Raw genomic sequence first — 15,259 nt, forward strand, 5'->3', positions numbered from 1 at the left:
TTAATGTTCATCACTTGAGTAGCTTATGTACTTGTAACAAGCGAGACCATAAACATGAATGGAACAAGAATGCAATGTCATACATCATTTGTAGTATTTTATAACTGAAGAGCAACACAATGGTTTTTAATTGACCTCCAAAGATATGTCAAACAGACAATTGGGATACATGTTTTTGGTAAAGGTCCCAGATTGATCTAGTCTGGTTTATTATTATTATTATTATTATTATTATTATTATTATTATCTGATGTGGTAAAGGTCCCATACTGATCTAGTCTGGTTTATTATTATTATTATTATTATTATTATCTGATGTGGTAAAGGTCCCAGAATGATCTAGTCTGGTTTATTATTATTATTATTATCTGATGTGTTAAAGGTCCCAGATTGATCCAGTCTGGTTTATTATTATTATCTGATGAGGTAAAGGTCCCAGACTGATCTAGTCTGGTTTATTATTATTTGATGTGGTAAAGGTCCCAGACTGATCTAGTCTGGTTTATTATTATATGATGTGGTAAAGGTCCCATACTGATCTAGTCTGGTTTATTATTATTATTATTATTATTATCTGATGCGGTAAAGGTCCCAGAATGATCTAGTCTGGTTTATTATTATATGATGTGGTAAAGGTCCCAGACTGATCTAGTCTGGTTTATTATTATCTGATGTCGTAAAGGTCCCAGACTGATCTAGTCTGGTTTATTATTATTATTATCTGATGTGGTAAAGGTCTCAGACTGATCTAGTCTGGTTTATTATTATTATCTGATGTGGTAAAGGTCCCAGACTGATCTATTCTGGTTTATTATTATCTGATGTGGTAAAGGTCCCAGATTGATCTAGTCTGGTTTATTATCATTATTATCTGATGTGGTAAAGGTCCCAGATTGATCTAGTCTGGTTTATTTTTATTATTATTATTAATATTATTATCTGATGTGGTAAAGTTCCCATACAGATCTAGTCTGGTTTATTATTATTATTATTATCTGATGTGGTAAAGGTCCCAGACTGATCTACTCTGGTTTATTATTATCTGATGTGGTAAAGGTCCCAGATTGATCTAGTCTGGTTTATTATTATTATTATTATTATTATTATTATTATTATTATTATCTGATGTGGTAAAGGTCCCATACTGATCTAGTCTGGTTTATTATTATTATTATTATTATTATCTGATGTGGTAAAGGTCCCAGACTGATCTAGTATGGTTTATTATTATTATTATTATCTGATGTGGAAAAGGTCCCAGATTGATCTAGTTTGGTTTATTATTATTATCTGATGTGGTAAACATCCCAGACTGATCTAGTCTGGTTTATTATTATCTGATGTGGTAAAGGTCCCAGACTGATCTAGTCTGGTTTATTATTATTATCTGATGTGGTAAAGGTCCCAGACTGATCTAGTATGGTTTATTATTATTATTATCTGATGTGGTAAAGGTCCCAGACTGATCTAGTCTGGTTTATTATTATTATCTGATGTGGTAAAGGTCCCAGTCTGATCTAGTATGGTTTATTATTATTATTATTATTATTATTATTATTATTATTATCTGATGTGGTAAAGGTCCCAGATTGATCTAGTCTGGTTTATTATTATTTTCTGATGTGGTAAAGATCCCAGACTGATCTAGTCTGGTTTATTATTATTATCTGATGTGGTAAAGGTCCCAGATGGATCTAGTCTGGTTTATTTGTATTATTATTATTATTATTATTATTATTATTATTATCTGATGTGGTAAAGGTCCCAGACTGATCTAGTCTGGTTTATTATTATTATTATCTGATGTGGTAAAGGTCCCAGATTGATCTAGTCTGGTTTATTATTATTATCTGATGTGTTAAAGGTCCCAGACTGATCTAGTATGGTTTATTATTATTATTATTATTATCTGATGTGGAAAAGGTCCCAGATTTATCTAGTCTGGTTTATTATTATTATCTGATGTGGTAAAGGTCCCAGATTGATCTAGTCTGGTTTATTTTTATTTTTATTATTATTATTATTATTATTATCTGATGTGGTAAAGGTCCCATACTGATCTAGTCTGGTTTATTATTATTATTATTATTATTATCTGATGCGGTAAAGGTCCCAGAATGATCTAGTCTGGTTTATTATTATTATTATCTGATGTGTTAAAGGTCCCAGATTGATCCAGTCTGGTTTATTATTATTATCTGATGAGGTAAAGGTCCCAGACTGATCTAGTCTGGTTTATTATTATCTGATGTGGTAAAGGTCCCAGACTGATCTAGTCTGGTTTATTATTATCTGATGTGGTAAAGGTCCCAGACTGATCTAGTCTGGTTTATTATTATTATTATCTGATGTGGTAAAGGTCCTAGACTGATCTAGTCTGGTTTATTATTATTATCTGATGTGGTAAAGGTCCCAGACTGATCTAGTATGGTTTATTATTATTATTATTATCTGATGTGGAAAAGGTCCCAGATTGATCTAGTTTGGTTTATTATTATTATCTGATGTGGTAAACGTCCCAGACTGATCTAGTCTGGTTTATTATTATCTGATGTGGTAAAGGTCCCAGACTGATCTAGTCTGGTTTATTATTATCTGATGTGGTAAAGGTCCCAGACTGATCTAGTATGGTTTATTACTATTATTATCTGATGTGGTAAAGGTCCCAGACTGATCAAGTCTGGTTTATTATTATTATCTGATGTGGTAAAGGTCCCAGTCTGATCTAGTATGGTTTATTATTATTATTATTATTATCTGATGTGGTAAAGGTCCCAGATTGATCTAGTCTGGTTTATTATTATTTTCTGATGTGGAAAAGGTCCCAGACTGATCTAGTCTGGTTTATTATTATCTGATGTGGTAAAGGTCCCAGATTGATCTAGTCTGGTTTATTATCATTATTATCTGAGGTGGTAAAGGTCCCAGATTGATATAGTCTGGTTTATTATTATTATCTGATGTGGTAAAGGTCCCAGACTGATCTAGTCTGGTTTATTATTATCTGATGTGGTAAAGGTCCCAGATTGATCTAGTCTGGTTTATTATTATCTGATGTGGTAAAGGTCCCAGATTGATCTAGTCTGGTTTATTATCATTATTATCTGATGTGGTAAAGGTCCCAAATTGATCTAGTCTGGTTTATTATTATTTTCTGATGTGGTAAAGATCCCAGACTGATCTAGTCTGGTTTATTATTATTATCTGATGTGGTAAAGGTCCCAGATGGATCTAGTCTGGTTTATTTGTATTATTATTATTATTATTATTATTATTATTATTATTATTATTATCTGATGTGGTAAACGTCCCAGACTGATCTAGTCTGGTTTATTATTATTATTATCTGATGTGGTAAAGGTCCCAGATTGATCTAGTCTGGTTTATTATTATTATCTGATGTGTTAAAGGTCCCAGACTGATCTAGTATGGTTTATTATTATTATTATTATTATCTGATGTGGAAAAGGTCCCAGATTTATCTAGTCTGGTTTATTATTATTATCTGATGTGGTAAAGGTCCCAGATTGATCTAGTCTGGTTTATTTTTATTTTTATTATTATTATTATTATTATTATCTGATGTGGTAAAGGTCCCATACTGATCTAGTCTGGTTTATTATTATTATTATTATTATTATCTGATGCGGTAAAGGTCCCAGAATGATCTAGTCTGGTTTATTATTATTATTATCTGATGTGTTAAAGGTCCCAGATTGATCCAGTCTGGTTTATTATTATTATCTGATGAGGTAAAGGTCCCAGACTGATATAGTCTGGTTTATTATTATCTGATGTGGTAAAGGTCCCAGACTGATCTAGTCTGGTTTATTATTATCTGATGTGGTAAAGGTCCCAGACTGATCTAGTCTGGTTTATTATTATTATTATCTGATGTGGTAAAGGTCCTAGACTGATCTAGTCTGGTTTATTATTATTATCTGATGTGGTAAAGGTCCCAGACTGATCTAGTATGGTTTATTATTATTATTATTATCTGATGTGGAAAAGGTCCCAGATTGATCTAGTTTGGTTTATTATTATTATCTGATGTGGTAAACGTCCCAGACTGATCTAGTCTGGTTTATTATTATCTGATGTGGTAAAGGTCCCAGACTGATCTAGTCTGGTTTATTATTATCTGATGTGGTAAAGGTCCCAGACTGATCTAGTATGGTTTATTACTATTATTATCTGATGTGGTAAAGGTCCCAGACTGATCAAGTCTGGTTTATTATTATTATCTGATGTGGTAAAGGTCCCAGTCTGATCTAGTATGGTTTATTATTATTATTATTATTATCTGATGTGGTAAAGGTCCCAGATTGATCTAGTCTGGTTTATTATTATTTTCTGATGTGGAAAAGGTCCCAGACTGATCTAGTCTGGTTTATTATTATCTGATGTGGTAAAGGTCCCAGACTGATCTAGTATGTTTTATTATTATTATTATCTGATGTGGTAAATGTCCTAGACTGATCTAGTCTGGTTTATTATTATTATCTGATGTGGTAAAGGTCCCAGACTGATCTAGTATGGTTTATTATTATTATTATTATCTGATGTGGAAAAGGTCCCAGATTGATCTAGTTTGGTTTATTATTATTATCTGATGTGGTAAAGTTCCCAGATTGATCTAGTTTGGTTTATTATTATTATCTGATGTGGTAAAGGTCCCAGACTGATCTAGTCTGGTTTATTATTATCTGATGTGGTAAAGGTCCCAGACTGATCTAGTATGGTTTATTACTATTATTATCTGATGTGGTAAAGGTCCCAGACTGATCAAGTCTGGTTTATTAATATTATCTGATGTGGTAAAGGTCCCAGTCTGATCTAGTATGGTTTATTATTATTATTATCTGATGTGGTAAAGGTCCCAGATTGATCTAGTCTGGTTTATTATTATTTTCTGATGTGGAAAAGGTCCCAGACTGATCTAGTCTGGTTTATTATTATCTGATGTGGTAAAGGTCCCAGATTGATCTAGTCTGGTTTATTATCATTATTATCTGAGGTGGTAAAGGTCCCAGATTGATATAGTCTGGTTTATTATTATTATCTGATGTGGTAAAGGTCCCAGACTGATCTAGTCTGGTTTATTATTATCTGATGTGGTAAAGGTCCCAGATTGATCTAGTCTGGTTTATTATTATCTGATGTGGTAAAGGTCCCAGATTGATCTAGTCTGGTTTATTATCATTATTATCTGATGTGGTAAAGGTCCCAAATTGATCTAGTCTGGTTTATTATTATCTTATGTGGTAAAGGTCCCAGACTGATCTAGTATGGTTTATTATTATTATTATCTGATGTGGTAAAGGTCCCAGACTGATCTAGTCTGGTTTATTATTATTATCTGATGTGGTAAAGGTCCCAGTCTGATCTAGTATGGTTTATTATTATTATTATTATTATTATTATTATTATTATCTGATGTGGTAAAGGTCCCAGATTGATCTAGTCTGGTTTATTATTATTTTCTGATGTGGTAAAGATCCCAGACTGATCTAGTCTGGTTTATTATTATTATCTGATGTGGTAAAGGTCCCAGATGGATCTAGTCTGGTTTATTTGTATTATTATTATTATTATTATTATTATTATTATTATTATTATTATCTGATGTGGTAAAGGTCCCAGACTGATCTAGTCTGGTTTATTATTATTATTATCTGATGTGGTAAAGGTCCTAGACTGATCTAGTCTGGTTTATTATTATTATCTGATGTGGTAAAGGTCCCAGACTGATCTAGTATGGTTTATTATTATTATTATTATCTGATGTGGAAAAGGTCCCAGATTGATCTAGTTTGGTTTATTATTATTATCTGATGTGGTAAACGTCCCAGACTGATCTAGTCTGGTTTATTATTATCTGATGTGGTAAAGGTCCCAGACTGATCTAGTCTGGTTTATTATTATCTGATGTGGTAAAGGTCCCAGACTGATCTAGTATGGTTTATTACTATTATTATCTGATTTGGTAAAGGTCCCAGACTGATCAAGTCTGGTTTATTATTATTATCTGATGTGGTAAAGGTCCCAGTCTGATCTAGTATGGTTTATTATTATTATTATTATTATCTGATGTGGTAAAGGTCCCAGATTGATCTAGTCTGGTTTATTATTATTTTCTGATGTGGAAAGGTCCCAGACTGATCTAGTCTGGTTTATTATTATCTGATGTGGTAAAGGTCCCAGATTGATCTAGTCTGGTTTATTATCATTATTATCTGAGGTGGTAAAGGTCCCAGATTGATATAGTCTGGTTTATTATTATTATCTGATGTGGTAAAGGTCCCAGACTGATCTAGTATGTTTTATTATTATTATTATCTGATGTGGTAAATGTCCTAGACTGATCTAGTCTGGTTTATTATTATTATCTGATGTGGTAAAGGTCCCAGACTGATCTAGTATGGTTTATTATTATTATTATTATCTGATGTGGAAAAGGTCCCAGATTGATCTAGTTTGGTTTATTATTATTATCTGATGTGGTAAACGTCCCAGACTGATCTAGTCTGGTTCATTATTATCTGATGTGGTAAAGGTCCCAGAATGATCTAGTCTGGTTTATTATTATTATTATCTGATGTGTTAAAGGTCCCAGATTGATCCAGTCTGGTTTATTATTATTATCTGATGAGGTAAAGGTCCCAGACTGATCTAGTCTGGTGTATTATTATCTGATGTGGTAAAGGTCCCAGACTGATCTAGTCTGGTTTATTATTATCGGATGTGGTAAAGGTCCCAGACTGATCTAGTCTGGTTTATTATTATTATTATCTGATGTGGTAAAGGTCCTAGACTGATCTAGTATGGTTTATTATTATTATCTGATGTGGTAAAGGTCCCAGACTGATCTAGTATGGTTTATTATTATTATTATTATCTGATGTGGAAAAGTTCCCAGATTGATCTAGTTTGGTTTATTATTATTATCTGATGTGGTAAACATCCCAGACTGATCTAGTCTGGTTTATTATTATCTGATGTGGTAAAGGTCCCAGACTGATCTAGTCTGGTTTATTATTATCTGATGTGGTAAAGGTCCCAGACTGATCTAGTATGGTTTATTACTATTATTATCTGATGTGGTAAAGGTCCCAGACTGATCAAGTCTGGTTTATTAATATTATCTGATGTGGTAAAGGTCCCAGTCTGATCTAGTATGGTTTATTATTATTATTATCTGATGTGGTAAAGGTCCCAGATTGATCTAGTCTGGTTTATTATTATTTTCTGATGTGGAAAAGGTCCCAGACTGATCTAGTCTGGTTTATTATTATCTGATGTGGTAAAGGTCCCAGATTGATCTAGTCTGGTTTATTATCATTATTATCTGAGGTGGTAAAGGTCCCAGATTGATATAGTCTGGTTTATTATTATTATCTGATGTGGTAAAGGTCCCAGACTGATCTAATCTGGTTTATTATTATCTGATGTGGTAAAGGTCCCAGATTGATCTAGTCTGGTTTATTATTATCTGATGTGGTAAAGGTCCCAGATTGATCTAGTCTGGTTTATTATCATTATTATCTGATGTGGTAAAGGTCCCAAATTGATCTAGTCTGGTTTATTATTATCTTATGTGGTAAAGGTCCCAGACTGATCTAGTATGGTTTATTATTATTATTATCTGATGTGGTAAAGGTCCCAGACTGATCTAGTCTGGTTTATTATTATTATCTGATGTGGTAAAGGTCCCAGTCTGATCTAGTATGGTTTATTATTATTATTATTATTATTATTATTATTATTATTATCTGATGTGGTAAAGGTCCCAGATTGATCTAGTCTGGTTTATTATTATTTTCTGATGTGGTAAAGATCCCAGACTGATCTAGTCTGGTTTATTATTATTATCTGATGTGGTAAAGGTCCCAGATGGATCTAGTCTGGTTTATTTGTATTATTATTATTATTATTATTATTATTATTATTATCTGATGTGGTAAAGGTCCCAGACTGATCTAGTCTGGTTTATTATTATTATTATCTGATGTGGTAAAGGTCCCAGATTGATCTAGTCTGGTTTATTATTATTATCTGATGTGTTAAAGGTCCCAGACTGATCTAGTATGGTTTATTATTATTATTATTATTATCTGATGTGGAAAAGGTCCCAGATTTATCTAGTCTGGTTTATTATTATTATCTGATGTGGTAAAGGTCCCAGATTGATCTAGTCTGGTTTATTTTTATTTTTTATTATTATTATTATTATTATTATTATTATCTGATGTGGTAAAGGTCCCATACTGATCTAGTCTGGTTTATTATTATTTTTTTTTTTATTATCTGATGCGGTAAAGGTCCCAGAATGATCTAGTCTGGTTTATTATTATTATTATCTGATGTGTTAAAGGTCCCAGATTGATCCAGTCTGGTTTATTATTATTATCTGATGAGGTAAAGGTCCCAGACTGATCTAGTCTGGTTTATTATTATCTGATGTGGTAAAGGTCCCAGACTGATCTAGTCTGGTTTATTATTATCTGATGTGGTAAAGGTCCCAGACTGATCTAGTCTGGTTTATTATTATTATTATCTGATGTGGTAAAGGTCCTAGACTGATCTAGTCTGGTTTATTATTATTATCTGATGTGGTAAAGGTCCCAGACTGATCTAGTATGGTTTATTATTATTATTATTATCTGATGTGGAAAAGGTCCCAGATTGATCTAGTTTGGTTTATTATTATTATCTGATGTGGTAAACGTCCCAGACTGATCTAGTCTGGTTTATTATTATCTGATGTGGTAAAGGTCCCAGACTGATCTAGTCTGGTTTATTATTATCTGATGTGGTAAAGGTCCCAGACTGATCTAGTATGGTTTATTACTATTATTATCTGATGTGGTAAAGGTCCCAGACTGATCAAGTCTGGTTTATTATTATTATCTGATGTGGTAAAGGTCCCAGTCTGATCTAGTATGGTTTATTATTATTATTATTATTATTATCTGATGTGGTAAAGGTCCCAGATTGATCTAGTCTGGTTTATTATTATTTTCTGATGTGGTAAAGGTCCCAGTCTGATCTAGTATGGTTTATTATTATTATTATTATTATTATTATTATTATCTGATGTGGAAAAGGTCCCAGACTGATCTAGTCTGGTTTATTATTATCTGATGTGGTAAAAGTCCCAGATTGATCTAGTCTGGTTTATTATCATTATTATCTGAGGTGGTAAAGGTCCCAGATTGATATAGTCTGGTTTATTATTATTATCTGATGTGGTAAAGGTCCCAGACTGATCTAGTCTGGTTTATTATTATCTGATGTGGTAAAGGTCCCAGATTGATCTAGTCTGGTTTATTATTATCTGATGTGGTAAAGGTCCCAGATTGATCTAGTCTGGTTTATTATCATTATTATCTGATGTGGTAAAGGTCCCAAATTGATCTAGTCTGGTTTATTATTATCTTATGTGGTAAAGGTCCCAGACTGATCTAGTATGGTTTATTATTATTATTATCTGATGTGGTAAAGGTCCCAGACTGATCTAGTCTGGTTTATTATTATTATCTGATGTGGTAAAGGTCCCAGTCTGATCTAGTATGGTTTATTATTATTATTATTATTATTATTATTATTATTATCTGATGTGGTAAAGGTCCCAGATTGACCTAGTCTGGTTTATTATTATTTTCTGATGTGGTAAAGATCCCAGACTGATCTAGTCTGGTTTATTATTATTATCTGATGTGGTAAAGGTCCCAGATGGATCTAGTCTGGTTTATTATTATTATTATCTGATGTGGTAAAGGTCCCAGATTGATCTAGTCTGGTTTATTATTATTATCTGATGTGTTAAAGGTCCCAGACTGATCTAGTATGGTTTATTATTATTATTATTATTATTATCTGATGTGGTAAAGGTCCAAGACTGATCTAGTCTGGTTTATTATTATTATTATCTGATGTGGTAAAGGTCCCAGATTGATCTAGTCTGGTTTATTATTATTATCTGATGTGTTAAAGGTCCCAGACTGATCTAGTATGGTTTATTATTATTATTATTATTATTATCTGATGTGGAAAAGGTCCCAGATTTATCTAGTCTGGTTTATTATTATTATCTGATGTGGTAAAGGTCCCAGATTGATCTAGTCTGGTTTATTTTTTATTTTTATTATTATTATTATTATTATTATTATTATTATTATTATTATCTGATGCGGTAAAGGTCCCAGAATGATCTAGTCTGGTTTATTATTATTATTATCTGATGTGTTAAAGGTCCCAAATTGATCCAGTCTGGTTTATTATTATTATCTGATGAGGTAAAGGTCCCAGACTGATCTAGTCTGGTTTATTATTATCTGATGTGGTAAAGGTCCCAGACTGATCTAGTCTGGTTTATTATTATCTGATGTGGTAAAGGTCCCAGACTGATCTAGTCTGGTTTATTATTATTATTATCTGATGTGGTAAAGGTCCTAGACTGATCTAGTCTGGTTTATTATTATTATCTGATGTGGTAAAGGTCCCAGACTGATCTAGTATGGTTTATTATTATTATTATTATCTGATGTGGAAAAGGTCCCAGATTGATCTAGTTTGGTTTATTATTATTATCTGATGTGGTAAACGTCCCAGACTGATCTAGTCTGGTTTATTATTATCTGATGTGGTAAAGGTCCCAGACTGATCTAGTCTGGTTTATTATTATCTGATGTGGTAAAGGTCCCAGACTGATCTAGTATGGTTTATTACTATTATTATCTGATGTGGTAAAGGTCCCAGACTGATCAAGTCTGGTTTATTATTATTATCTGATGTGGTAAAGGTCCCAGTCTGATCTAGTATGGTTTATTATTATTATTATTATTATCTGATGTGGTAAAGGTCCCAGATTGATCTAGTCTGGTTTATTATTATTTTCTGATGTGGAAAAGGTCCCAGACTGATCTAGTCTGGTTTATTATTATCTGATGTGGTAAAGGTCCCAGATTGATCTAGTCTGGTTTATTATCATTATTATCTGAGGTGGTAAAGGTCCCAGATTGATATAGTCTGGTTTATTATTATTATCTGATGTGGTAAAGGTCCCAGACTGATCTAGTATGTTTTATTATTATTATTATCTGATGTGGTAAAGGTCCTAGACTGATCTAGTCTGGTTTATTATTATTATCTGATGTGGTAAAGGTCCCAGACTGATCTAGTATGGTTTATTATTATTATTATTATCTGATGTGGAAAAGGTCCCAGATTGATCTAGTTTGGTTTATTATTATTATCTGATGTGGTAAACGTCCCAGACTGATCTAGTCTGGTTTATTATTATCTGATGTGGTAAAGGTCCCAGACTGATCTAGTCTGTTTTATTATTATCTGATGTGGTAAAGGTCCCAGACTGATCTAGTCTGGTTTATTATTATTATCTGATGTGGTAAAGGTCCCAGATTGATCTATTCTGGTTTATTTTTATTTTTATTATTATTATTATTATTATTATTATTATTATCTGATGTGGTAAAGGTCCCATACTGATCTAGTCTGGTTTATTATTATTATTTTTTTTATTATCTGATGCGGTAAAGGTCCCAGAATGATCTAGTCTGGTTTATTATTATTATTATCTGATGTGTTAAAGGTCCCAGATTGATCCAGTCTGGTTTATTATTATTATCTGATGAGGTAAAGGTCCCAGACTGATCTAGTCTGGTTTATTATTATCTGATGTGGTAAAGGTCCCAGACTGATCTAGTCTGGTTTATTATTATCTGATGTGGTAAAGGTCCCAGACTGATCTAGTCTGGTTTATTATTATTATTATCTGATGTGGTAAAGGTCCTAGACTGATCTAGTCTGGTTTATTATTATTATCTGATGTGGTAAAGGTCCCAGACTGATCTAGTATGGTTTATTATTATTATTATTATCTGATGTGGAAAAGGTCCCAGATTGATCTAGTTTGGTTTATTATTATTATCTGATGTGGTAAACGTCCCAGACTGATCTAGTCTGGTTTATTATTATCTGATGTGGTAAAGGTCCCAGACTGATCTAGTCTGGTTTATTATTATCTGATGTGGTAAAGGTCCCAGACTGATCTAGTATGGTTTATTACTATTATTATCTGATGTGGTAAAGGTCCCAGACTGATCAAGTCTGGTTTATTATTATTATCTGATGTGGTAAAGGTCCCAGTCTGATCTAGTATGGTTTATTATTATTATTATTATTATTATCTGATGTGGTAAAGGTCCCAGATTGATCTAGTCTGGTTTATTATTATTTTCTGATGTGGAAAAGGTCCCAGACTGATCTAGTCTGGTTTATTATTATCTGATGTGGTAAAAGTCCCAGATTGATCTAGTCTGGTTTATTATCATTATTATCTGAGGTGGTAAAGGTCCCAGATTGATATAGTCTGGTTTATTATTATTATCTGATGTGGTAAAGGTCCCAGACTGATCTAGTCTGGTTTATTATTATCTGATGTGGTAAAGGTCCCAGATTGATCTAGTCTGGTTTATTATTATCTGATGTGGTAAAGGTCCCAGATTGATCTAGTCTGGTTTATTATCATTATTATCTGATGTGGTAAAGGTCCCAAATTGATCTAGTCTGGTTTATTATTATCTTATGTGGTAAAGGTCCCAGACTGATCTAGTATGGTTTATTATTATTATTATCTGATGTGGTAAAGGTCCCAGATTGATCTAGTCTGGTTTATTATTATTATCTGATGTGTTAAAGGTCCCAGACTGATCTAGTATGGTTTATTATTATTATTATTATTATTATCTGATGTGGAAAAGGTCCCAGATTTATCTAGTCTGGTTTATTATTATTATCTGATGTGGTAAAGGTCCCAGATTGATCTAGTCTGGTTTATTTTTTATTTTTATTATTATTATTATTATTATTATTATTATTATTATCTGATGCGGTAAAGGTCCCAGAATGATCTAGTCTGGTTTATTATTATTATTATCTGATGTGTTAAAGGTCCCAAATTGATCCAGTCTGGTTTATTATTATTATCTGATGAGGTAAAGGTCCCAGACTGATCTAGTCTGGTTTATTATTATCTGATGTGGTAAAGGTCCCAGACTGATCTAGTCTGGTTTATTATTATCTGATGTGGTAAAGGTCCCAGACTGATCTAGTCTGGTTTATTATTATTATTATCTGATGTGGTAAAGGTCCTAGACTGATCTAGTCTGGTTTATTATTATTATCTGATGTGGTAAAGGTCCCAGACTGATCTAGTATGGTTTATTATTATTATTATTATCTGATGTGGAAAAGGTCCCAGATTGATCTAGTTTGGTTTATTATTATTATCTGATGTGGTAAACGTCCCAGACTGATCTAGTCTGGTTTATTATTATCTGATGTGGTAAAGGTCCCAGACTGATCTAGTCTGGTTTATTATTATCTGATGTGGTAAAGGTCCCAGACTGATCTAGTATGGTTTATTACTATTATTATCTGATGTGGTAAAGGTCCCAGACTGATCAAGTCTGGTTTATTATTATTATCTGATGTGGTAAAGGTCCCAGTCTGATCTAGTATGGTTTATTATTATTATTATTATTATCTGATGTGGTAAAGGTCCCAGATTGATCTAGTCTGGTTTATTATTATTTTCTGATGTGGAAAAGGTCCCAGACTGATCTAGTCTGGTTTATTATTATCTGATGTGGTAAAGGTCCCAGATTGATCTAGTCTGGTTTATTATCATTATTATCTGAGGTGGTAAAGGTCCCAGATTGATATAGTCTGGTTTATTATTATTATCTGATGTGGTAAAGGTCCCAGACTGATCTAGTATGTTTTATTATTATTATTATCTGATGTGGTAAAGGTCCTAGACTGATCTAGTCTGGTTTATTATTATTATCTGATGTGGTAAAGGTCCCAGACTGATCTAGTATGGTTTATTATTATTATTATTATCTGATGTGGAAAAGGTCCCAGATTGATCTAGTTTGGTTTATTATTATTATCTGATGTGGTAAACGTCCCAGACTGATCTAGTCTGGTTTATTATTATCTGATGTGGTAAAGGTCCCAGACTGATCTAGTCTGTTTTATTATTATCTGATGTGGTAAAGGTCCCAGACTGATCTAGTATGGTTTATTACTATTATTATCTGATGTGGTAAAGGTCCCAGACTGATCAAGTCTGGTTTATTATTATTATCTGATGTGGTAAAGGTCCCAGTCTGATCTAGTATGGTTTATTATTATTATTATTATTATCTGATGTGGTAAAGGTCCCAGATTGATCTAGTCTGGTTTATTATTATTTTCTGATGTGGAAAAGATCCCAGACTGATCTAGTCTGGTTTATTATTATCTGATGTGGTAAAGGTCCCAGATTGATCTAGTCTGGTTTATTATCATTATTATCTGAGGTGGTAAAGGTCCCAGATTGATATAGTCTGGTTTATTATTATTATCTGATGTGGTAAAGGTCCCAGACTGATCTAGTCTGGTTTATTATTATCTGATGTGGTAAAGGTCCCAGATTGATCTAGTCTGGTTTATTATTATCTGATGTGGTAAAGGTCCCAGATTGATCTAGTCTGGTTTATTATCATTATTATCTGATGTGGTAAAGGTCCCAAATTGATCTAGTCTGGTTTATTAATATCTGATGTGGTAAAGGTCCCAGATTGATCTAGTCTGGTTTATTTGTATTATTATCTGATGTGGTAAAGGTCCCAGATTGATCTAGTCTGGTTTATTTTTATTATTATTATTAATATTATTATCTGATGTGGTAAAGTTCCCATACTGATCTAGTCTGGTTTATTATTATTATTATTATCTGATGTGGTAAAGGTCCCAGACTGATCTACTCTGGTTTATTATTATCTGATGTGGTAAAGGTCCCAGATTGATCTAGTCTGGTTTCTTTTTATTATTATTATTATTATTATTATTATTATTATTATCTGATGTGGTAAAGGTCCCATACTGATCTAGTCTGGTTTATTATTATTATTATTATTATCTGATGTGGTAAAGGTCCCAGACTGATCTAGTATGGTTTATTATTATTATTATTATCTGATGTGGAAAAGGTCCCAGATTGATCTAGTTTGGTTTATTATTATTATCTGATGTGGTAAACATCCCAGACTGATCTAGTCTGGTTTATTATTATCTGATGTGGTAAAGGTCCCAGACTGATCTAGTCTGGTTTATTATTATTATCTGATGTGGTAAAGGTCCCAGACTGATCTAGTATGGTTTATTATTATTATTATCTGATGTGGTA

The sequence above is a fragment of the Salmo salar genome, chromosome ssa11 (assembly GCF_905237065.1).
Source record: "Salmo salar chromosome ssa11, Ssal_v3.1, whole genome shotgun sequence".
In the NCBI taxonomy this organism is placed as follows: domain Eukaryota; kingdom Metazoa; phylum Chordata; class Actinopteri; order Salmoniformes; family Salmonidae; genus Salmo; species Salmo salar.